At 41.3% G+C, this 23,663-nt stretch overlaps 1 protein-coding gene and 1 long non-coding RNA gene across 2 annotated transcripts in view; one reads left to right on the forward strand and one right to left on the reverse strand.

Annotated features, from left to right (window-relative positions):
• The window catches only part of LOC147840787 (uncharacterized), a 26,910-nt gene extending 24,656 nt beyond the window's left edge, over positions 1-2,254 (reverse strand). Inside the window, exon 1 of the mRNA XM_087281206.1 lies at positions 2,121-2,254. The gene's annotated coding sequence lies outside the window, so the exon portion shown is untranslated. The remainder of the gene's footprint in view (positions 1-2,120) is intronic.
• Positions 1-17,315, forward strand: part of LOC147833898 (uncharacterized) — a 24,807-nt gene extending 7,492 nt beyond the window's left edge. Inside the window, exons 2-3 of the long non-coding RNA XR_015507213.1 lie at positions 2,051-3,135; positions 15,540-17,315. This is a non-coding gene — a long non-coding RNA (uncharacterized LOC147833898). The remainder of the gene's footprint in view (positions 1-2,050; positions 3,136-15,539) is intronic.
• The last annotated feature ends 6,348 nt before the right edge of the window (positions 17,316-23,663 follow it).

Below are 23,663 nucleotides of genomic sequence, written 5' to 3' on the forward strand. Positions count from 1 at the left end.
GCCCCCTCCCGCCTGCCCGGACACCGCGCCACCACGCGGTTGGGTCACCACGAACTTCCACGCAAACCTCTTAAGTTTCTAGACTCACGAAACTGCACGAACTTCCGCAAAACCGACTCTCAGCAGTCCGTCACCTAGGTAACCCAGGACAACAGCCATTCACGAGCGCGTGAATCCCAAAGACCTCATCGAAGCGAATCACCACCCAATCAGGAGCACCGTGTTTCCCCAAGGCCAGCCGTCGAGGGAGATTCGACTTCAGCAAAAAGGGCCCAAGTAACACAAACTAATGTTGTCTCTTACTGATTGGTGCAGATTAATCGTAAGCAGTTAAAAGATAAGATAAATCTCTGCTTTTGTGGTTTCTCAGGTGTTATTCTAAGATCTTGCAAGAAGTATTAAAATTAATTTGGGACGTTGTCAACTCATTTTGCATCCTCTGAACTGTCTCTGTGTGTATGTGTGAATGTGTGTGTGCGTTTGTTTGTTGTTTGCTTATTACGTAGTTAGTTTCATGTATCGTAGTGTAGCTCAATAAATCTTTGTACTCATTTTGTAAGAACTGTGTTCTTGTTTATGTGCTTCTAAGTCATTGCCTCGAGCTGTAGATCTTGTTACCTTGTTATTGTTAACCCAATACTGTGTTATGTTATTATCGCTGGCCACATAAATAATATTAACAAGATTGGAAAGATACGATGTCTTCTATTTGCGGGACAAATAGTAGGTAAAGTGTGAATCTTTTAATCTGATTCAATCTGACTCAATTGAGTCGAATCAAAATCTTCAGGATTCGATTAATTGAAATGAGCTAATAAATCCCTGATCGATATTAAAACGTAGGTTGATCCCCTACAATGTATTATTTTTTTAACCAATTTAAGATGTTTGACAATGTTAAAATAATATGTTGCATTTCGGTATGTTTTTGACTTATTTATAAACCATTTATAGACATAAAGTTAAATAAAAAATATCCTGGATTTGAAGAATATTGTGTTCCTGGACTTCACTGAGCTCAAGTAATAGTTTAATTTATAAAATTGTGAAAGAACTTCACTGTAGATGTCTTAAATAATAAAATCAAATAACCAACATTTCTCAAAATGGATAAATCTAATTTTGCAACAAAACTCTTCATTTACAAAAAAAAGAAAAAAAACAGTAGATTTGCTATTTGTAAGTTTAAAAGTTTGCAGAGTTTTATAGACTGTACTGACTCTCACAGGTGTTTCTCCAGTTATTTTGTGTGATTCATATATTTTAAATAAACTGCAAACAAAAAAGTAAATAAACTTTCCTCTGATTCCTTATTGAAAGTCTTCCCTCCTCACATACCTGTCTGATGGCTCATTATGAAGCTCATTATGCAGGTCTTTGTCTTCTCAGGTGTGACTCACTGCATAGTAATGATAGTTCACACCTTCCTGCATAAACCAATTTCACTCAAAAAGTGACTTAGAAATTTTAATTCATTATATTGTTTTCTGTGAGCAAGTGAACAAGATGATTCTCACATAATTTTGAAGCAAAAACACTAGACTACCAGATCCAGTTCTCAAAAGTCTTGTGCACAAATGTTCTCTGTGTGTTTCACGGCCTTGTTTCAGTGACTTCTAAAATTTTAGTTTTTCACTAACCACACATAAATGTTTCTTTCTCAAAAACACAAACACATACAAACATGCTGCTTAGGTATTATTGTAGCCCAACTTGTGCCGTTTACAGTGTTATCACACTTTAGCCATTTATATGTTTTTAAGATACTGAAAACAACACAAATGTCAGTGCATGTCAAAACTTCTCCAGAGCCCCAAAACACCCTCAGACCCCAGAGGGTTAACTGCTACCTCTATGCTATGCTTTTTACCCCGGAATTGAATATCTATCGCCATTAGCGGGTAGTGGATTACATCCCCGTGCACACACCTTACCCTCACTGTGCGGCTCGTATCCAATGCCAGGTCCTAAAGCAGGCTTTGGTGAATGGAGGTTTGGTTACACCCAGAATCAACCAAAGCTTAATATGTACCCCCTTTTATACTCACAGGTATCCAGTATAGCCTGTCACAACCAGGGGTGACGACTGGCGTGGCTGGAACGCGAATCTACGCACTCACCTCCTTCATGGAGCAAACTTTTGGTGTGCTATCCTCGTGCTCGCAGCACCAATACGTCGGCCCAGACTTTCTCACTATACCCCCGGGGCCAGCAGGATCAACCGATTGAACCGGAGAGAGACCTGTCATTGTCTGGGGAACTGCCAGGGGTCGTGGCTCCATCCAGATAAGGCCCCGCCCCCCTTGGGACATTCGGCGGATCCGCCTCTGTACACAGCCGTCTGGGTGCTGGTGTGGGCGTTCCCCGCAGTCTGGGCCTGGGAACAGGAGGAGAGAGAGAGAGAGGGGGAAAAGAGAGAGAGAGAGAGTAGAGGTTCTTTCGCCGACCCTGGACCTCGCCACCAGGCGATCCTCCGCCAGCTGGATGGCTGTTTCCAGATCGTTTGGCCGGTGGCACTGGACCCACTCCGATGTTTGGGAGGGGAGGCGGGTGATTAATTGTTCCAGTACCACGGCATCCACCAGCTGGGATGTGGTTTGGCCATCCTGCATCAGCCATCTACGGCAGGCGTCACGGAGCTGGGCGAACACGAAGGGCCCGCTGGATAATGGCTCGCTTCAGGTGAGCATACTTCAGGAGATTCTGGGCAGGTAGCTGCTGTGAGGCGATCTGGGCTTCGCTCGAGAGCAGCAGGATGACTCATACCGGCCATTCTGCCCGTGACCAGCCATCAGCACTTTGCCATCTTCTCAAACAGATCGAGGAACACTTCCGGGTCATCCTCCACCGCCATTTTCTGGAAAGTGATGGGAGGGTGGGTGGCAGATGTCGGAGCGGGCCGGATCTCCTGGGACAGCAGTCTCCAGATTAGCATGCGGTCCTCCCACTGGGCCTCCACGAGGACTTGGAACCGTTGATTCAGATTTTCTCTCAGCTCCACCAGCGCACAATGTTGTTGTTGGTGGAGGACCGTGAGCGCCTGGATGACGCGCGCTTCTTCTTCCCAGGTTTCAGCACCACTGGAGTAAAGTTCGTTGTTGTTGAGGGAAGAAGAAGACAGGGACGGAGATTAAGGTAAGCAAAGTGTTTATTAATTTTAAATGCCACCACACATGTAGCAGGGTTTGTGAGTCTGTGTGCTCTATCCTTTCCCGACTGCTCCTCCCGTTCTCTTTAAGAAGGGAGTCTCTCCAGCCCAATCACTAGAAAGACAGGTGTTATTTATCATTTTTGATTGACCTGCTGATTAGCCGCCGGGCTCCTAGCATGCTCTTCCCCCTTATTGGGTGTTCGATCACGCTCATAGATATATACATTAGATGTCGCATGGCCTATTGTTGTCTATTGGGCGGAATGCATCAATAGCGCCACCATCTTGGTACAGGGTAGAGCTCCTTTGAAATGAATGCGGGACCAAAGTACAGTGGAGGACTGTGGCCATCCAAAGCCAGAGATATACACATATACACATATATCTATAATCGGGAGTTTTCCTGGATGTTAGTATGTAATTTTTTTTTCTAATTACGAAAATTATAATTTTACATCACTTTTCTACATTGATGGATGAGTGACCCCACAGGCATTCCTAACAAAAAGCTTGTGTTTGTGTGTAAAGAAATGTACTATTTACCCTCCCTGTTAAATTTGATCTAATCATGTCCTGAAACACAGCTCCTCTCCTGCTTTCACTTCACATACTGACGGAGGGAGCAATTAGTTTGTGAATGAATCCCCGAACGACTTTTTCAATAGCCAACAATAATACAAGTTTCTGGCAGCGCAGCATCTGGTTGTCATATTTCTTTTGCATTGTTTGCTCATTTTATTCAACAAAACTAGCGTAAGCCGAGTGCGAGTTGGAGCTGCTTTGCCTTATGGTGAATGCAGTAAGTGACTGTATTATCATCAATAACGTTACCTGTTTAGCAAAAAAGTTCAGAACATACGAAAACAGAAAACTTAATATTTCCTATGAAATGTTCTGCCTTTGTGCTTTGTTTTCTTTGTTTGCTCGTTACTACACCCGTAGACAGCGCTAAAGTCCAGCATCTTCACGTAATAACCCTGTCTTGACTAGTGCTGTTGAATGACATTTGTCCCGGGAGCACTGTACCAATGTGGCGGCGCTATTGACACATGCTCAGGGTCCCTATGCGATATCTAGTGTATATATGTATGGATCACGCTTACCTCTCCACAGCTTCCATTTTGCAGCTTTTTATTTGCGCTCAAGGGAACACAGAAGGGCTTATTGTGCGGTTCTGGCGCCATCTTGTGGATAGACAACGTCAACCTTCTTTGGCCGCCGACGAGCTCTCAGAAATTTTAAATATTTTAAAATAGGCACTATTCTGCATCGTAAACTGCATCGTTGCAATCTAAACAACTACATTCTCGATTAAAAAGCCTCAAAAGTACATTTTGTTGTCAAACAACTGTAATATTTGTCAAACTGTAGCCTAATTGTTGCTTGTGGGCGGAGTAATACACAGAGGTGAAGAGGCCTTTGTGTGATGTTACTGGCAAATTATCGCACGGCTATCAGTCAATCAGATTCAAGAACCAGACAGAATCGTATATATATATATATATATATATATATATATATATATATATATATATATATATATATATACATATATAAAATGAGACAGAGCGAGCAAGAGGCATTTAATGTTCAGTTGTGTTTATTGAAATTTTTGACAGCAATACATTAAAAGCAGTCGGACGAACTAATGTCTAGTATTTATTTTCATGTTCTTGTATGTGTGGTGCTGTTGTGTCATTGTCTTCAAATGATTGCATCGGTGTTGCTACTACCTGTCTGTTGACAGGTTCAGTATCTGCTGAACATTTACTGGCTGGTAACCATGCTGTCTGTGATGTTGGCTCCTTATAGTCATTCAACAGCATTTCTTAGGTTTTCACTTTATTTTGATGGGCCTATTGTGACAACAGATGAGCAGATAAATGTAACTTAAAATAAAATAACTGTCAACTGAAAGTTAGGTTAAATGCAACAAATAGTTAATTGAACACTTGCAAATCCATGTATGAAAATTGTACCTAACCCTAACTTTATATTTGATTAAAGTTCATTTTAAATTATGTTGCGTTGCTACTTATAGGCATCTGATTGTTTACTGAAAGTCTATTCATAAAGTGGTTAACTACATTTATTTATTTATTTATTGCAAATCTACTGATACACTGTTAAACATCTAGAACAGTAATGTTGAGATTTTGTTGCATATCTACTCTTCTACTTTTATAAACATCTATGGAATGTGTTACATATTTACTGATACACCGTTGAACATCTAGAACCTTAAAGTTGAGATTTTGTTGCATATTTACTGATACTCTGTTGAACATCTGTTGAAAATTTGTTATATTAACTAATACACTGTTGAACATCTAGAACCTATACAACTCACTGAAATTTTAAGAAATATTTACATGTTGTAGACATTGTAATGATTGCCTAAGAACATTTAAAATACAATCTACAAATACTACCCAGGTGAGAGTAAACAGATAAAAACTTGAAAAGTAACTTATGGTCAACAGGCTATCTAAGGGGGGACTATCAAAATAAAGTGTCACCGAGTTGTATTTTGCGGAAGGAAAGTTTATCACAGGACTTTACTCCCTATAATTCCATTCGATACCCTTACGAACTGAAAGTTTTGAACTGGATGACGAACTTGCTTGAAGCATCAATGTGAGACGAATCACATCAAACAGCTGTGAGTGTCGTGGGCTCAACCAGTCTGCGACCATCGCTGGATAGCGAGTTAAGCGTTGGATGGTATCAGATTACACCTGCCTGAGCCTCGTTCACTCATCGGATAATTAAGGTACCTTTTTTGTTTTTGCTCAGCTGAGCGAAGGGGCCATTTTTTTTTGTTTCTGGGCCACAACGATCTTAAGCTTCACATCAGGCTTGCAATGGGGTGGAATTGTTGTGTGTGTTTATGAGAGTGTGTGTGGATCCACATAGTCTTAAAGTGACTGGTCAAAAGGTTTTTCTTTCATTTTCTCTGTTATAACAGTATTTCATTCATTTGTATTGTTGAAGTCAAGTTCACATGAGTGTTATAATCTATTGTTTGTTCCATGAGTTCGATTTAAAGCAGCATATTTACTATTTGACACATAGAGACACATAGAGCTTTAGGAAGAGATTTTGGTTTATAATTGCATAAGGGCACAAGCAGATACGAATTACTGTGTTTTAGTTTAACAATAAGAGAAACGCATTGGTTTATTGTCATATTTTGGGTATTTTTGTATTTCTTAATTGATTTTTGTCTTTCTGTGCTGCATCTGAGCATAGAATATAAACATTGGATGTAAATAATACACTTTAATTTTATATTTCTACATTACTAATTGAAGTTGTTTTTTATTTATTTGATTTCATTTGAATACACTTTTATAGTTTTATAGCACTGGTTTTTGGGTCCTTATTTTGTCTCTTCTGTTGGTAGTGAGTGAGTTGTGAGTGTATTACATAACTAAAATTAGTCTAAATTAAAAGTTTACGGTTAGTTTGACAATCATTGGATATACAAAAAGTAATCTTATGAACTTCTTTTTATCTGGAGTCCAGAGGTAAAAGGAAAAGGGGTTACACAAGTAAACCAAGTCCCGTCCCAGGTGACAAAAATGTAAAATGTTTCGCACGAGCAGAGTCAAGAACCAGTGAGTGAGCGGAGAGAACGTTCGAGGTTACTAAAGTAACCCTTCGTTCCCCGAGGAGGGGAACGGAAGCACTATAAGTGGATTTGATTGTAAAATCCACGCATTGGGAGGTTCGGTTCAGAAGCTACTCGTCTGAAAGAGTATTGAACGGGCCAATTAAGAATGAATTGGCAGCGCAAGCCTGCGCAGGTGAGCGGCATAAGCAATCAACTGAGTATATAAGCTCACCTGGCACCAGCAGACGCTATCCTTTTTAAGCTGAAGAGACTTTTAACAGCTAAGGGACAGTCATTATGGCGACGGAGTATAGTGCTTCCGTTCCCCTCCTCGGGGAACGAAGGGCTACTTTAGTAACCTCGAACGTTCCCCTTCGGGGGGAACTTCAGCACTATAAGTGGATTTGATTGTAAAATCCACGCATTGGGAGCCCATTGAAAGCGCCATAATGACTGCACCTTACCAACACCCCCGATGAGGAGATAGTCAAGCAAGCGTGACGCACCCACATCATGGGGGGCGCGGTCCTCCAACGTGTCCCTGGCCCTAATTTATCCTACTTCAACAGAAGTTTTACGGATTTATATATATTTTTTGGGAAGTCGTGAGCATCTAGATAATTCTAGGAAAATACGACAGTACGTTGGGAAGCGTGCAATCCCGATAAGGGAGGACGCTGCGGAGGCCATCCGTTACCCAAGGGGGGATAGATGGCAGAATTTACATATGGACTAGCCCTAAAAAGGGGGAGTACGCATAGCAAAAGAGTGGTTAGCGGGGAGGGAAGACACGGGTCTGCCCAGGGGGGGGACTTAACCGTGGCGGAATAAGCATATGGGATCGCCTAGTGGGGATCACGCATAGCAGGCACCTTTACCCAAAACGCGGGCTGACCAGTGGGCAGACCTACAACGTAGTGGGCCAGCAAGTGACTCCTCCACTGAGTCAGTGCTGGGGGCCACGGAGGAATCTGCAGGGCTCACCTGACGGGGAACTTTACTGACAGATAAAAAGGCGCACGTATCTCCGTGTTAGGGAAAATGGCGCAGCAAGCGTGTTTCAACACCCTACCGAATTGTTTCCTCAATCACCAAGGGTTACCTAATACCCTTGAGGAAACCGGCTCCACTCGCAGATTGTAAAACCTTGCAAATGTGTTGGGTGTCACCCAGCCCGCAGCTCTACAGATGTCTGTTAGAGGGGCGCCGCGTGCGCACGCTCGAGAGGATGCGAAGCTCCGAGTGGAGTGCGCACGCGCTCTCTGGGGACGCGGCTCATCTCGGCTCTGATAGTGAAAGAAAGGCATCCACAATCTAGTGGGAACTTATTTCGGTACGGCACTTCCCTGCTGCCGACTGCTATAACAGACGAAGAGCTGCTCAGATGATCTAAACTCTGAGTGCGGTCCGGATAATACGCAAAACACGAACTGGACAATAAAGAAGGGCTGGGTCTGCCTCCTCCGAGGGCAGCGCTTGCAGGCTCACTACCTCGTATTAAAACGGAGTGGTAGGAACCTTGGGCACATATCGCGGGCGGGGTCTCAGGACGTGAAAGAAGCCAGCCCAATTACAGGCACGAGTCACTGACCGAAAAATGCCTCCGGGTCCCTGACCCTCTAATCGATATCAACGCGACCAGCAGAGCTGTCTTCAGGGACAGAAAGATACTGAGTCGAGGATCGAAGGGATCTGACGCGGCTTGTGTAGCGAGGGCGAGATCCTAAGAGGGCATGAGAGGGGGCGGGGTGGATTAATTCGCTTAACGCCCCTGAGGAACCGGATGATGAGGTTATGCGTTCCCACGGTGCCGCCAGCCACCGCGTTATGAGAGCGGAGATGGCAGCCACGTAACCTTGAGTGTGGAGGGCGACAGCCTGCTCTCCAACTTCTCTCGGCGTAAAGAAAGCACAACGCTGATCTGGCAAATTACGGGGGTCTTCTCAGCGAGAGACACACCATTCAGTGAATAGACTCCACGTCAGGGCATAGGCGCGCTCGGGGAGGGGGCTCTAGCCCGAGTGACGGTATTAGCCACCGCAATCGGAGGTTACCTAAGTCTTCCTCGCGTCTAAAAATCTCTTCAAAGATCGGCGAGGGTGCCAGGTGGTGCCCTGTCCCTGAGAGAGTAGGTGCTCTCTCGAAGGGACTGCCAGGGGAGGGCTATCGCGAGGGAGAGCTCTGACATCCAGGTCCGGTTGAGCCAGAGGGGCGCAACCAGCAACCTGTTCCTCGTCCTCCCTGACCTTGCACAGTAACTGCGCAAGCAGGCTCACTGGGGGAAACGCGTATTTGCGCGTGCCCCGAGGCCAGCTGTAAGCCAGTGCATCCGTGCCGAGAGCACTCGGTCAGGGAAAGAACAACTGGCAATGAGCGATCTCGGGGGAAGCAACAGATCGATCTGGGCTTCCCCGAATCGCGCCCATATCAGCTGAACAGACTCGGAGTGGAGTCTCCATTCTCCAGGACGCAAGGCTGCCGTGAGAGCGCATCGGCTGCACGGTTGAGCTTGCCTGAATATGAATGGCGTGCAGCGATTTCAGCCGCGGATGACTCCAGAGGAGCAGACGGCGGGCGAGCTGAGAGATGCGGCGAGAGCGCATACCCCCTATACGGCTGATATACGCCACCGCCGCCGTACTGTCCGTCCTGACCAGCACGTGTTGCCGCTCCAGCACCGGAAAAAAACGGTGGAGAGCGAGGAACACTGCCAACAGCTCCAGGCGATATGCCAATGCAACTGGGTACCTTTCCACAGGTCCGCAGCCGCATACCCGCAACGCACAGCCCCCCAGCCCGTGTTGGAAGCGTCTGCTGAAACGACAACAAGACTGGACGCCTGTTCTAGAGACACCCAGGCCTGTAGGAACGAGGGGTCGCTCCAAGGGCTGAGGGCGCGGCGACACAGCGCAGTAACAGAGACTCGGTGTGCGCGCGCGTGCCATGCGCGTCTGGGGACTCGATCGTGATCAGCCAGTGCTGAAGTGGTCTCATATAGAATAATCCGAGCGGCATGAAGCGGCTGCGGATGCCATATGCCCCAGGAGCCTCTGAAATAGTTTCAGTGGGACCACTGTTTTACTGTCGAGCTCTCTCAGACAGTACAGCATCAGCTGAGCGCGCTCTCCGGAGAGGCGCGCTGCCATGGTGACCGAGTCCAACTCCAGCCCGAAAGAAGAGATCCTCTGCACGGGGGCGAGTTTGCTCTTTTCTCAGTTGACCTGAAACCCCCACAGGTGGAAGTGCCAGAGCACTTTGTCTCTGTGCATAATCAACTGCTCCGAGAGAGGGCAAAAATCAGCCAGTCGTAAAGAAATCGAGTATGCAGATGCCAGCGAGCCGAAGGGGCGCTGAGGCACCCTCCGCGGGCTTGGTGAGGACCCGCGGAGACAGAGAGAGCCCGAAGGGGAGGGCTTTGTATTGCCAAGCTCGACCTTCAAATGCAAACCGCAGAACTGTCTGTGGCGAGGAAGAGTGGAGACATGGAAATACGCGTCCATCAGGTCTAATGCTGCAGACCAACCCAGAGGACGAACGCACCGGAGGATGCGCTTCTGCGTGAGCATTCTGAACGGCAGCTTGTGCAGGCAGCGGTTCAAAACGCACAGATCTAGGATTGGCCGTGACCCACCGCTCTTTTTGGGCACGATGAAGTGTGGGCTGTAAAACCCGCTCTCCATCTCGGCTGGAGGGAGCGGCTCGATTGCATCCTTCGCCAGGAGGACAGCAATCTCCTCTCGCAAGACAGGGGCGGACAGGGGGCTGACCCTGGTGAATACACACCCGTGACTTGGGGGGCCGTTTCGCGAACTGAATCGCATAGCCGAGTCTGATTGTGCGTATGAGCCACCGCGAAGAGCTGGCCCGCGCTAACCAGGCAGGCAGAGCTCTCGCTAATGGACTCATCGCTACAATCGCTGACGTACCAGCAGTGGGGCAGCGCGGAGTGGGTGTGCTGATCCGGGAAGCTCGCGGGTCCCACGGAAAAGCTGGAGGTGAGATATTTGCTCTCACTCCAAACCCGAGCTCCGGAGGGGAGGCTCGAGGGGTGGGAGAAAGGAGACCGTCCTCCCAGCGCTCGTGAGCCACTGGCAAAACGCACCGAATCTGCAAGCTAGAAAGCATAGCGTCCCAGACTGGCAGATTTCGGGCTGTCACATCTGGGGAAGTGAAAAGTGCCCTTTCATAATGTTTTCATGGCAGTAAAAAGTGCCGTTGGAAATGGGGCCCCGCCCTCCAGCGGGGAAAGAGCAAGTTCCCTCTTCTCCAGATGGCCTGTCCCAGGGGCGCTTCGCGGTCCGTTGCCGGACTTAGCGGCGTTCTGGGCAGGGGGGCTGCCTGCTTCCGAGGTGCCCGACGCGCTCGCTTCACCGGAGGCGTGTGCGGGGGCGGAGCAGCTCTCGTAGGCGGGCGCCTTCGGCGAGGAGCAGGTATGAATGGCACGGCGGGCGGAGCGGGCTACGGACCGCCGATAAGACATCACCCACCAACTGCTCTCTCACCGCCTTGAATTCCTGGGTGAATTCACAGACAGTGTCGCTGAACCTGGCTGGGGATATGGGGAAGTCAAGAAAGCGGACTTTGTCGACTTTGCGCATATCAGCCAGGGGTGGCGCTCCTGGACCACTAATGTGGACATCGTCCTCCCCAACGCACACGCAGCGGACTCAGTAGTCCGAAGAGCTAAGTCGGCGGCGGTGCGAAGCTCGTAAGCCTGGGTTGGACCCACCCTCGTGCAGCTCGGCCAGCGCCTGCGCTTGGTAGCGCTGGTAGGTGGCTATCGCATGCAAGACGGAAGCAGCCTGGCCCGCAGCTATGTAAGCTCTAGCTCCGAGGGAGGTAGATAACTTACAGGCTTTGGATGGGAGACGAGGCGGACCCCGCCAAGAAGAGGCGCCGCGCGGATTTACCGCCATCGCGCACTCAACCTGAGGAATCGCCACATACCCCCTGGCTGTTTCACCGTCAAGAGTGGTTAGGGTGGAGGAACACGCAGCACGAGCAGAAAAAAGTGCTTTACAAGACCGCGTGAGCCTACTGTGCACCTCCGGGAAGAAGGGAACGCCCCTCTAGTCGGTCTGGCCGCGGAGCTGGGGGATAAACCATCTCCAACCCACGGCCGAAGCAGCCCGGGAAAGCACGGCTAACATGTCCGTTTCAGGATCCGTAGTGACAGCGCTCACCAGCCCGAAGGGGGCGAGCGGGTCTGGATCATCATCGGACAATGAAAGCCCACCCTCCGATGCCGCGGTGGACATCTGGTCTCCGGTGTCATCGGGCGTAAGGGCTACCATCTGTTAGACGGATCGCTTCCCCCGGCCGAAGCTTGGATGGAGCGCTTAGAGGAGCGGGAGGTCCGCGGGCCCGTGGGCGACGGATTATCTCTCGCTGAAACCCTCAGATCTGCCCGAGTGCCCGCTGCAGAGCAAGGGACAACTGGGGTGGTTCGCCCTTTTGCAAAGGCTAACCGCGATCTTGCGCAACAGTCATGGCATCGCAATGACGACATGAACTGTCCGCGAGCAGCGCATTAACATGCTGGACCCCCAGACATGTAACGCAGTGCCCGCGCCCATCATCCGAGGACAGGAAACCACCGCATCCAGAAACGCACAGTCGGAGCGCCGTCCTGATAAGGACGTGCTGCACGACTGTGTTGCTCTTTCTGTGAAGTTTGCAACTTTATACGCACCGCTCTGGAGGACCGGACCCAAAGAACGCCAGGCAAGGGAGAAACCCAGCTCGACCGTCTGCCACTGCGTGTACACACTCTGGACCGGGAGAATGCTCTCGTTCGCTCAGAATCGCTGGTCACAGCAGGAGGAACCCTCATCGACTCGATCAGAAAGTCTCTGAAGCGAAAAGGATAGCGTCTGCTGGCGCCAGGTGAGCTTATATACTCAGTTGATTGCTTATGCCGCTCACCTGCGCAGGCTTGCGCTGCCAATTCATTCTTAATTGGCCCGTTCAATACTCTTTCAGACGAGTAGCTTCTGAACCGAACCTCCCAATGCGTGGATTTTACAATCAAATCCACTTATAGTGCTGAAGTTCCCCCCGAAGGGGAACTGATCGTGCACGCGTGCTGTAGGCATGACCTCGCTTGCGAGAGCGTACATCGTGCACACAGATGATGATGATGTGCGCGCCTGAGGCCCGCTTCCCCACGGTGGATCAGTTGAGCGTGCGCGTAAAGATCCCCTGTGCACGCGTGAGTTGTAGTTTTCACGTGTGTAGGCCTGTAATCTGCTCGCGATTAATTTCTCACACAACAGGAGGAAACCCACATGAACACAGGGAGAACATGCAAACTCCACACAGAAATGCCAACTGACCCAGCCAGGGCTCGAACCAGTGACCTTCTTGCTGTGAGGCAATTGTGCTACTCACTGCGCCACCGTGCTGCCCCAGGACAGAAAATAGGCAGTAATAATTTTCTATGAAAAATAATAAAATTATAAATAAACCTAAAAAAAAACTTTAAATTAAATATATGTCTTAGTTACAAATAGCCCTAGACTGGCTTGGGCTTGGAAACAAAGAAATAAACAAAAAACTGAGAAATAAAGACTTCTATAGTAATTCTAGAATCTTAAAAAGGTAGTCAAGAGTGTATTTTAAAGGCTTGTTTGTGTTAATGGGGTGCAAAGAAATGTGTGTTCATGCTTAATTTGTAAAAAATCACACTATTTTTCATATATTTTACTTTGATTACATACAGCTACTCAGCTAACATGAAAACGATTATCATATTTCCTAGTTCCTCTGAAGACCAACCCTCAAGAGGCTTTGATTGGTTTGCTAACGTAATGTCATGATTTACATATCAGCACCACATCACCAGGAAATTTCTCTTTTATATCATTACTGAGCCTTTGGCCACACCCCTTCACTGGATATTGCGTATGTGCTAAACTTAGTGGTATTATGACGTCATTAACTTGGATGTATTTTTTGTAGTCCCCAATCTTTGTTCGCCATAGGCTTCACTAAGCTAACTCTGTAAAAGCCAATGTTTCTCTTTGCATTGAACTTTGAGCATCGTAGATTCAGAGAGGTTGTTTATGTTCTCACAACTACATTAAACATCAACTAAAGTTCAAAATATGATACAGTACAGACCAACCGTTTAAAGAGAGAAATTGAGCAAAACAAAAGACAACTAAAAAATCAACAAATACAAGACTGAGACTGGTGGAAAAATGGAACAAAAACATTTACAAAGCTAGACAAAGATAAGAACACAAAATTAGGTAGTGGCTATGAACAATATAATAAATTGACAAGAGAACTTGAATAACGGCGAAGTAGTGGCGCAGTAGGTAGTGCTGTTGCCGCACAGCAAGAAGGTCGCTGGGTTGCTGGTTTGAACCTCGGCTCAGTTGCAGTTTCTGTGTGGAGTTTGCATGTTCTCCCTGCGTTTGCGTGGGTTTCCTCCAGGTGCTCTGGTTTCCCCCACAGTCCAAAGACATGCGGTACAGGTGAATTAGGTAGGCTAAATTGTCCGTAGTGTACGAGTGTGTGTATGTGTGTTTCCCAGAGATGGGTTGCGGCTGGAAGGGCATCCACTGCATATAAACATGCTGGATAAGTTGGCGGTTAATTCTGCTGTGGCAACCCCGGATTAATAAATGGACTAAGCTGACAAGAAAATCAATAAATGAACTTGTATAAGAGGCAAAATCGCTTGACAAAAAATACTAGGCTAGAATGCAAAGTGAGTGAGGAAAAGCTCACATGGAACAAACCAGCAATAAATGAGAACAAAGCATACGAGAGAGAGTTAAAAACAATCAGGATAACAAGGTAAACAAGAGGCTGTGGTACCCGAAAACAAGGAGGAAAGACGAGAGGAGCAAGTGGCCAACACAAATAAAGGCAAAGCCATTTAGAAAACTACAGGACAAACAAGAAAACATTAAACATTGACAGGACTTTAAGGTCAGGACCCTGATAACCCAAGTGTAAAAAGTGTAGCAGTATAGACTGTGCCGTGTGAACTCGGCATGAGATGTATTTTAACTCAGAGTGCAGTTGAGGATATTTCAATTAAAACTATTTAATCAGTATGTGTGATTCTAGTTGGGCAACCTTGTTTTATTAAATAGCTTAATATGAAATTATTATTATAAAATGAAACTTTATTTGAAATAGGTTCATAAAATGAAGTGACTTGTATGCTTTTTGGTTTGCTTTATACAACAATTTATCGACTTCAATTTCAGTCTTTAATGAAACTCCAGAAGAGCTTCTTTGTTAACAGCACCACACATACTATATATGATGTGTTGACAATAATCGACAAACAGGAAATGCTGTAGCCTACTTTGTTGTTAAAGTGGTTTTATGGTTTTAAAAATAGATTCAAATTATTTTAAATAAATTATAATATATAGACAAACATTAATTATCAATGCACTAATTTGAGAGGCACATTTTCCTTAATTAGGCCTACTAGTATGGCTGGCCAGTAGAAAGGCTGAGCATCAAAAACAAAGCTGCGCACTTCAAAAGCATCTGCTGAATAACCTCCAGCCTTTATCTGGCATCCACATTATCATAAAATCAAAGAAAGACCTTTGAGTCTCACAACTGCACTGGACATAAAGCACATTTTTAAAAGTAAAGAAAAAGGAGATGAAGCAAAATACATTGAGGCTGATGTTGAAGTGGTTGGAGAAATAAAGTGTGATATTAGTGGGCGATAGAGATTTGTGTGTTATCTGTAATGCTGTATGGTAATTGGTCTCTCATCCCCCTTTCTGCCTACAGACACTCATCTACCCTCTCAGTCCCATCTAAATCACTCTGGCACACCACGGAGGTTCTAATCAGATTTTTTTCTGGAATAAACAGTGGAAATCCATAAACCAAACGAGTGAAACAACAGCAGAGGAAGACTTTTCACTTTAAAATCATGTTATATGCAGTTATGAAGAAGTAATTTATTGCAACAGCCGAAACAGACCAAAACTACAAGCAGGTAAGTGAAGAAATAAAATGCATCTGCTTCTTATCCGATAATGTACTTTTATAGTATTTTAAGAAAAGTTACATGTGCATAATCTAAGTAGCATTATTTAATTACTTAATTTGTATTCCTATATATTTTAATGTATAACAGCTAAAAATATGCTTTACATTGTCAAGCAATGGCTTCACATGGTACCACAGAAATCTATATTCTAATTTCACATCTAAGACCTCTTAAATACATAAAAAGTCATACTAAGAAATGTGTTTTTGAACAGCAAATCAGCATAATACAATAATTAATGAAGTATCATGTGAAGCAATTAAGATTAATTATTAAATCTGCAGTTAATGTTTTGTGCAGTCTTTCATATGGTGATCTTATAATCACAGTGTTTTTAAAATGCTTCAGAACCTGAAGGACAGTTCATCAATTATCAAATCTGTTTTAAATATCATTTATAAAATCCACCAAATCAATTAGTAATAATGATAATAATAATAACAAATACAATAAAACATCGGCTTTCACTTTGTCTCTTAATTATCTCTTATACCTGTGAACTTGGATAAATAGATGTCTGTTTGTTATATAATTACAGTGTGTGTGTACATTGGCAGTATCTACATGTAGATCTGTTGTGTGTAGCAGGACATTGATACTATTATCGCATTGTAAAGTATTCATATAAGAATTGTGTGAGTGCATTTTGAAACAACAGTATATACTTGCAACTGTTTTTCCACTTCCACACACAGTTTTCAATACTTCAACTACCCATTTGGAACACACTGAAACTTTAAGGAAAACATGATTATTTATTAACAGTGTACTGAGGAGTTACCATGTACGTACTGTACACTGTTAATTCAGTGTATAGGATTGTAAAGAGGATTGTGTTTTTACATTTTATAATAAGTGGACAGTTCCTGTGGAGTTGCAGTGCAAGAACATTATTAATAAGTGCTGTACAGAGGATTACGTTTTAAATATCACATTTTGTGATGTTTGATAATTTTGCAAATTACAGAACTTAGGTAAGTACAGGTTTTCAGCTGTTATCAAAAATAGGGATTTTAATGGATGAATGGGCATTGTCTAAGTAGGGCTATGTGATTTGGTCTAAAATATGGCTTTTTTCATATTAGTTCATATCAATAATTATGATAATAAATGTCAAATTTCTTATATAAAAAATTATTATTAACGGTGCTATACAAAGAAAATAGTCAAATAATATGAGATCAGTACATAGAATGGGCATACCATTAGCCTCAGACACCATTGTTTCCTCTTTCTCAAGTAAATTCAACAAGTGAAAACCCGCGTGGAGCTGCGCATCGATGGATTTGCTCTTTAGTGTTTGAGCTCTCAGCAAGGAAAATCAAACCACACTGAACTGAAATAAACTTAACTAAACACAAAACTGAACTGACACTTTCAATTTACTATAAACTATGTCAAGCTGCTTTGAAACAATCTACAATGTCAAAGTGCTAAAGGAATAAAGATTAATTGAATTGAATTGACCTTGAAATGAGTATCCCTAGTTGGAAATAGAGAATAAAAAAAAATAATTAGCTAAAATCAATAATGCTATAGCTGCTATCAAAAAGTAGCTGCTGTTTATAGTAGATTTAAGTAAGATGCAAAAATGAAGTGTTATAAATGAAAATAACAGTTATATAAACAAACGGTAACACTTTATTTTGATGGTCCCCCTTTAGTCTGTTGACCATAAGTTACTTTTCAAGTTCTTATCTGTTTACTCTCATCTGGGTAGAATCTGTAGATTGTCTTTTAAATGTTTCTAGGCAATCATTACAATGTCTACAACATGTAAACATTTATTAAACTTTTGGTAAGTTAAGTGTTACCAATATAGATTCTAGATGGTCAACAATGTATCAGTAGATATGTAACAAATCTTCAACAAATGTTCAACAGAGTATCAGTAGATAAGCAACAAATTCTCAGCATTAAGGTTCTAGATGTTTAACAGTGTATCAGTAAATATGTAACAAATCTTCAACAGATGTTCAACAGAGTATCAGTAGATATGCAACAAATCCTTAACTTTTATTAAACTTTTGATAAGTTACGTGCTACCAAATTAGGTTGTAGTGTATTACAGTGTATTAGTAGATATGCAACAAATCTTCAACAAGTTTTCAGTACATTTACCATCAAGATTTTTTTTGTTGTCAGTGTCTGCATGTAGTTAATAATCAGTTTATGAATAGACCTTCAGTAAACATTCAGATGCCTATAAGTAGCAACGCAACATAATTTAAAATGAACTTTAAACAAATATAAAGTTAGGGTTAGGTACAAATTTCATTCATGTATTTGCAAAAGTGTTCAACTAACTATTCGTTGCATTTAACCTAACTTTCAGTAGACAGTTAGTTTACTTTAAGTTACATTTATCTGCTCATCTGTTGTCATACTAGGCCCATCAAAATGAAGTGAAAACCTAAGAAATGCTGTTGAATGACTGTAAGGAGCCAACATCACAGACAGCATGGTACTATTACTATTCTGTAAATGTTCAGCAGATAGTCAGCAGACAGGTAGTAGCAACACTGGTGCAAGTATTTGAAGACAACAGCACCACACATGCAAAAACTTAAAAATAAATACCAGAGTCATTAGTTCGTTCAACTGCTTTTAATGTATTGCTGTCAAAAATTTCAGTAAACACAACTGAACATTAAATGGCTCTTGCTTGAATATATATACAATTCTGTCTGGTTCTCGAATCTGATTGGCTGATAGCCGTGATATATTTAAGTAATATCAGCACCAGTACAGCCTCTTTACCCTTTGTGTATTACTCCGCCCACATACAGCCAGCAGAAAGCAGACACTACAGATCTAAAGTTTAAAAGATGCTTGCTCAACTGTTTAACTGTCAGCTTATGATTTGAATCCAATGCAGAAGAAAGTAGTTCCTCATACAGAGAGAGAGAGTTGAAGTCTGAAGCTTAAAGTGACATTTAAAGGCTGAACTAGGTTAATTAGGGTTACTAGGCAGGTTAGGGTAATTACGCAAGTAATTGTGTGATGATGGTTTGTTCTGTAGACTATCTAAAAAAATATATAGCTTAAAGGGGCTAATAATTTTGACCTTAAAATGGATTTCAAAAATTCAAAACTGCTTTTATTCTAGCCGAAATAAAACAAATAAGACTTTCTCCAGAAGAAAAAAATATTATTAGACATACTGTGAATATTTCCTGAATCCGTTAAAATATCATTTGGAAAACATAAAAAAAATAAATAAAAAATCAAGGGGGGGCTAATAATTCTGACCTTAACTGTATACACACACACTGGTAGAGCTGACTGATGTCATGTATAAGCCTTCCAAGAATACCTTGTTTGTGTTTCCTACCCAACCAATAAGTCCATTCTATATATATTAGATGGTTTTTCAGCGACTTTTCTGTCCGGTTTGCACACAGTCTCCATACTTCCCTTTTGTAGTTTGCCTATGCCTTTTCAATGTATTGTGTATGTACCCGTGATGATGGAATAACAAAACTAATGCTGTGGTTCACTGTGTGATGTAAGTATCCTCTCTGAAAAACTTGAGTATGCACACCATTCAACACTATGAATGATGCTGCCTTTCTTGAAATGTTTTGCTATGATTGGTATAATGGTCTTCTTGTCCCGTTTTTCCACCAGCAGCAAAACAGGTTTTCGGGAAGGCAAAATTTCAGCCATTCCAAATACCCAGCATTTTCTTTTCCACGGACCTCCAAAACGCCCTCTGCCATACTGAAAAAAAAGAAATTTAAGTTAAACCTTTTCAAAAACTCTGAATAGTCAAAAGCCATGCAGCCTTAAAATAAATCAAATATTGTGAGTCTATAAAAATACTTGTGGCAATTTAATTTATTAGAGCAATGCTCATTTTTTATCTACATGTATAAACACTACACAAATTCCATTAAAAAAATTGCATACTTTTCCTGAATCAAATTTTCAGACTTTTCTAGGGATTTTTCACTCTGTAATTAACTTTTAAAAAATGCTGCATTATGAGTTAGAATCTGAGTTAAAATTGTTTAATAAATATTTATAAATAAAAGTTTTATCTTACGCATTAAAATAAAACATTTTGTTATCATGTTTAAAAACATTACATATATTACGATATTACATTATTTACTTACACACATTAAGTTGCAAACTAAAAGGCTAAATTTTAAAATAACTATGGTATATTTTAGGCACTTCTCTAATACTTCATAACAACATTTTTTTTATGTGTTTATAAGATTTATTAATTTACCAAAAATAGGTTGCAGCTGGAAGGGCTTCTGCTGCGTAAAAACATGCTAGATAAGTTGGCGGTTTATTCCGCTGTGGCGACCCTGGATTAATAAAGGAACTATGCCGAAAAGAAAATGAATGAATTAATTTCTTTTAGATTTGGAATGAGATTAGGGGTAAGTAACAGTTACCTCAAAAATTTAAATCGCCTTTAAGCTGCTTTTACTATAATATACAGTAATATGAAGTATTAAATACATTTCAGTAGTTCAGTACTTTTCTCCTTGTGTCATTCCATTGTTATTATCCATACAACTTATGTAACTAATATATATGTATATATATATATATATATATATATATATATATATATATATATATATATATATTGATTCATTCATTCATTTTCGTCGGCTTAGTCCCTTTATTAATCTGGGGTCACCACAGTGGAATGAACCACCAACTTATCCAGCATATGTTTTACGCAGCGGATGCCCTTCCAGCCACAACCCATCACTGGGAAACACCCATTCACACTCATACACTACGGTCAATTTTAGCATACCCAATTCACCTGTACCACATGTCTTTGGACTTGTGGAGGAAACAGGAGCACCCGAAGGAAACCCACGCAAACACGAGGAAAACATGCAAACTCCACACAGATATGCCAACTGACTCAGCCGAGACTCGAACCAACCCCCTTCTTGCTGTGAGGTGAACATGCTACCCAATTTCTGTTTAACGGAGAGAATATTTTATCAATTTTCATTTTTACATTTCTAGACATAATAGTTTTAATAACTTTTTTTTAATAACTGATTTATTTTATCCTTGCAATGATGACATAAATAATAATTTACTAGATATTTTTCAAGACACTTCTATACAGCTTAAAGTGACATTTAAAGGCTTAAATAGGTAAATTGGGTTAACTAGGCAGGTTAGGGCAATTAGGCAAGTTATTGTATAATGAAGGTTTGTTCTGTAGACTATAAAAAAATACATACATAGCTTAAAGGTAAACAATTTTTTTACAGTAAAAAAACTGAATGAAAAAAATGTATATATAGAATAACAGGCTACTAGAGATCATAGAAAATATGCTGTAGAGATCATATGAAAACTCGCCTGTAAATACACTTCATCCAACTGAAATGACTTGCATGGGAATGGAAAAATATAGACTTCGTCCTTACACTTTTCCAAATTCGTCTACATGACTTCTTGCACTGCCTGCAAATAAGTAGTAAAGTTATTCATAAACACGTATTACCTTTGGCAATGCAAACAAACAAACAAACAAACAAACAAACACACAAACAAATAAATAGACAAGTTAAAATAATCTCAGTCTCATTTATAGTCATCTTATTTTAAGTTTGAAGACTGCTTCTATATTGAATAAAACAATAGTTTATAGTAATTTAAAAGTTGAAAGCATTGAAAGAAAATCCAAATTTAAAAGGTTTCAAACAGTTACAGTACTATAAGAGGGTGAAACTTGTAAGTGCTTAAAATAATTGTTAAACTTGAAGCAAATATGCTATAATAGCCCAATAATAACTTACTTTTATTGATGTTATTTTCTTAATAGGATATGGATGAAATAAATATAATATACTTACTAGATGTAGCCGTCTTTACAAGATGTCACCATTTTCATGCTTTTCGTTGTCTTTTTCTTTGCATTTACTGTATTAATTTCAGACGTGACTTGTTTCTCTAATATAAACTGTCTCAGAGTGATCTTAAAAAAGTGCTCATTTACACATCTGATTAAACCTATTATTTTTACTAATTTACATTCGCGAAAATACATTACCTAAACTGCTACAGCACGAACTCATGAATTTATGATTTTTTTTTTTTTTTTTATGTCAGGGTAACAATAACATCATAGAAATGCAAGAGTGTACATGAGTTTTACAGAGGAGCAAAGAATCAAGTAAGCACATAAAAGAGAAAAGAAAACAACAAAAAAAAAAACAAATAATATTACCTTATGTGTTAAGAAAATTAAAAAAGGAAAATAAGTTAACTGTTCTAATAGCTTTAAGATTTTTAGAGGAAGCAATAGTTCTAATGTACTGTTGAATTTCCTTTTCAAAAACAATAAAAGAAGGTATACGCTGAGAGAATTTACAGCGGTGTATATGGAATTTAGCAAGGATTAAAAGGAGATTAATAATGAAATATTCCTTACTTTTATCATCAGGAGCATTAAAAAAAACCAGCAGGATATCCTTAAAAGATAACAAGAATCCTGGTAGTATTTTACGATGAATATCTAAAGAAAATTCAGTCCAAAAGCATTGTGTATGAGGGCAACTCCAAAAAATATGGTCAGCAGTTTCATTGGGTATATTACAGAACGAGAAGCATGTATCTATATCTGATTTAAATCTTTTTAAAAATGTCTTGGCTGGGTAAAATCTGTGTAACAGTTTAAATGAAATTTCTATAATTTTTTTAGTTATTATATATTTTACAGATAATGACCAAACTTTTTTCCAATGAATTTGGTCGAATATTTCCATCCAGAAAAACTTCACATATGGAGTTGTTACAATTTCCTTTTGAAAGAGAGACCTGATTTTATAATTACGTGAGGAAGGTTGTGATAAAAAACATATTTTTCCCTCTGAAGTTTCCAAGGGGTGCAATAGCACAGACGAAACACTGGATACTCCACCATAGCCTTTAAAAAGCATTATAACGCCTTTAGGAATTGCATCCATTACAATGGAGAATTCTTTTGGAGTCACCGGGAAACCAAACTTGCATAAAAACTCTTTATAATTTAAAAGAAAACCTTCTGAATTAAATAACTGAGATACAGTCAAAATATTTTTTTCAAACCAACCATTTAAAAATAAAGATTTGTTTTTATACAGAATGTCCTGATTGTTCCAGATAAAATACTGATGAGGAGAAAAGTTGTGTTTGTAAATCAGTGACCATGCAAGTAAAGCTTGCTTATGAAAATTTGATATTTTATAAGGGATTCTATCAATCTTATAGTTACAAATCAGTAGAAAAGGGAGACCACCCAGTTTTGAAAAAAAGTAATTGGGGATAAAGTTCCAAATTGAGTTTGGGTTACTTATAAATTGCCTAAGCCAGTTTACTTTGAAAGTATTGTTTAAAGATGAAAAATCAAGAAAATTTAACCCTCCATATTCATACTTGTTCATAATTACAGATTTCTTGACATAATGGATTTTATTCTTCCAGACAAAATTAAACATATTTTTATCCACGCTTTTACAAACTTTATTATATACATATAAAGAAAGTGCAAGGAAAGTAAGCCTAGCTATACCCTCCGCTTTGGTAAGTAATACCCTGCCTCTTAAAGACAAGTCTCTCTGCAACCATGTCTGAAATCTTCTTTGTGTCTTAATAATAGCAGGATCAAAGTTCAGAGAAGATCTCCTTTCTTGGTTTTTAGTAATCACAATGCCTAAATATGTTACTTCAGACTTAACTGGGATATTGTAGACAGTGGGAGCCGCACACTCTTTAATTGACATTAGTTCACATTTGCTTAAGTTTAACTTTAGGCCTGACGCTTCAGAAAAAAGTTTAATTTTATCAATAACTATAGGAATTTGAGAGGCATCTTTTAAAAAAAC

The sequence above is a fragment of the Danio rerio genome, chromosome 14 (genome assembly GCF_052040795.2).
Source record: "Danio rerio strain M-AB ecotype USA chromosome 14, GRCz13ab, whole genome shotgun sequence".
Classification (NCBI taxonomy): domain Eukaryota; kingdom Metazoa; phylum Chordata; class Actinopteri; order Cypriniformes; family Danionidae; genus Danio; species Danio rerio.